Source organism: Neopelma chrysocephalum, unplaced genomic scaffold (assembly GCF_003984885.1).
Source record: "Neopelma chrysocephalum unplaced genomic scaffold, ASM398488v2 Primary Assembly neopelma1_76977, whole genome shotgun sequence".
Taxonomy (NCBI): Eukaryota; Metazoa; Chordata; class Aves; order Passeriformes; family Pipridae; genus Neopelma; species Neopelma chrysocephalum.
The window spans coordinates 2496-5190 of NW_020910022.1; the positions used below are offsets into that span (position 1 = coordinate 2496).

A 2695-nucleotide genomic window follows, 5' to 3' on the forward strand; every position below is an offset into this window, starting at 1 on the left:
GGCTGGTGTTCCCCGGCAGTGCTGCTGTGCTGGGACATTTTCCTCCCCTATAACTTCACGCTGTTCTCAGAGTTAGGATACTAGATAAACAAGGCACTGAATGGTAGTTTATTTTGTTTAAAACACAGAAATAGATGAATATACAGTCCATCATTTGCAGAGTTTCTAGATCAAATTCAAGAGGTAAGCAGTGAATGAGGTGGGGGATGAATAATAAAATTTCATTGAGCACAAAATTATGAGAAGAGGAACCCAGTGACCACCACGAAAGAGTTGAGAAGGCAGGCTGGGCCTGTCATGAGTTACATTTTAAATGCTGCACAGAAGAAAACACAGAGCTTATTGTTGCTGAAAAACATCCAGTCATTATTGTCCTCAGGCCATCCTTGAGCTCCTGGTTCCTCAGGCTGTAGATGAGGGGGTTCAGTGCTGGAGGCACCACAGAGTATAGAACTGACACTACAAGGTCCAGGGATGGGGAAGAGATGGAGGACGGCTTCAGGTGAGAAAAAAACGAAGTGCTGACAAAGATTGAGACCACAGCCAGGTGAGGGAGGGAGGTGGAAAAGGCTTTGTGCCGTCCCTGCTCAGAGGGGATCCTCAGCACAGCCCTGAAGATCTGCACATAGGAGAACACAATGAAAACAAAACAACCAAACACTAAACAGACACTAACCCTAATGAGCCAAATTTCCCTGCGGTAGCCTGAGTGTGAGCAGGAGAGCTTGAGGATGTGGGAGATTTCACAGAAGAACTGGCCCAGGGCATTGCCCTGGCACAGGGGCAGGGAAAATATATTGGCTGTGTGCAGCAGAGAATAGAGAAAGCCAGTGGCCCAGGCAGCTGCTGCCATGTGGGCACAAGCTCTGCTGCCCAGGAGGGTCCCGTAGTGCAGGGGTTTGCAGATGGCAACGTAGCGGTCGTAGCACATGGTGGTGAGGAGGAAATACTCTGCTGTGATGAAGAAATAAAAGAAAAAAAGCTGTGCAGCACATCCTGTGTAAGAGATGGTTGTGGTGTCCCAGAGGGAATTGTGCATGGCTTTGGGGACAGTGGTGCAGATGCAGCCCAGGTCTGTGAGGGAGAGGTTGAGCAGGAAGAAGCCCATGGGGGTGTGCAGGTGGTGGTCGCAGGCTACGGCGCTGAGGATGAGGCCGTTGGCCAGGAGGGCAGCCAGAGAGATGCCCAGGAAGAGGCAGAAGTGCAGGAGCTGCAGCTCCTGCCTGTCTGCGAATGCCAGGAGGAGGAACTGGGTGAGGGAGCTGCTGTTGGGCATTTGCTGATTCTTAGCACAGGATCTGTTCAGAAAAGGAAGCCATAGGGTAGAGTTAAGACAGACACCTCTGACAATATCTCTCCAGATTTCAATACAATTCATTTCAAGAGTAAATAAAATTTTCCTCTCTAATATGTGCTGGCAGAGGGTTCTGTGTGGCAGGAGCTCTGGCCATGTGCTGCCAAGGAGTTCAACGTGTCCTTCCAGGCCAGCACTGTAGTTGTTCTGGACAGAGCAGGACAGGAGCCCTCCTGCAGAGAAGCCAAGGGCTGGGACAGAAGAGTGCCCACCCCCAAGGGAAGGCTCAGCACTGCCCAGGATCCTGCTCAGACAGAGCTGGGCCTTGCTGGGGGCAGCTCCAAGCCCAGCAGCACAGGCCCAGCAGAGAGGACAGGGTCCCACAGGGGAGATGTTCTCCAGGCAGAGGCAGCTCCTTGCCCAGCACACAGTGCCCAGCAGAGCTGCAGGGAAGGGCCCCCAGAGCTGCCAGGCCTTGGGGGCACTTGCCCCCCACTCCCTGCCCAGGGCTCTGCTGCCTGGAGCTGTCCCTGCCAGCAGCTGCTTCCCTGGGCCCAGGGCTGGGCCCTGACAGTGCTGCCAGAGCCCAGCCCAGACCTGGGGGCTCAGCTCTGCCCTGCAGAGCCCTCCCAGCAGCACAGGGCACATCCCAGGGGCATCTCTAGCTGGGCAGGCTCTGATGGCAATGTCAGAGCAACCCTGAGGAGGCTGGAAAAGTGACACTGATGCTGTCTATAAGACAGTTTTGATGTCTGATACTCACAGGTTCAATCCCCTCTAATATAACAGAGTTCAAGTTTCAGTGTCTCCTCCTGTGCTCAGAGATTAATTTTCCTGTCAGAGTCAGCACCCAGAAAACCCAGAGTATAACACTGAAAGAACTGGTTCGTTCTCTTTAAGGTACTTTAAGGTCTGTCTGTGCCTCTTGCAAATACCTTCTGGGAAATGTCCTGCTTTGATCTGGAGCTGTGACCAGCCCTCATCCCTGCAACACACTTTGGAGATCAGAAGGACTCTGCCCTGCTCTGCCCTCCCAGGAGTTGTTCCTTCCCCACAGCCCTTCTCCCCCAGCCCCGAGGCAGCTCCTTGGCTGGGCTGAGAGCAGACCCTGGCAGGCAGCAGAGTCCCTGCCCCAGCACACAGAGCCCTGGGGGCAGGACCCTGCTCTGCACCACAGCCCTGAGCACCCCTGGCTGCACCCCCACCTTCCCAGCCCACAGCCAGCCCTGGCACAGGGAACCTTCTTGCCCTGGGCCTCTGAGGGGGCAGCAGCAAGTCCTGCTCTGCAGCAGCTTCTCCTGCTGCACCCCAGCAAATCCAGCACAGCCATCCTGACAGCTCCTGCCACTGCTGCCATTTGGCAGCTGGGAGAGGCACTTGCAGGAACTCCCCTGCACTGCT

At 54.8% G+C, this 2695-nt stretch overlaps 1 pseudogene; it reads right to left on the reverse strand.

The window, feature by feature from the left end:
- Positions 1-302: 302 nt before the first annotated feature.
- LOC113979377 lies at positions 303-1276 on the reverse strand (annotated as a pseudogene).
- Positions 1277-2695: the final 1419 nt, after the last annotated feature.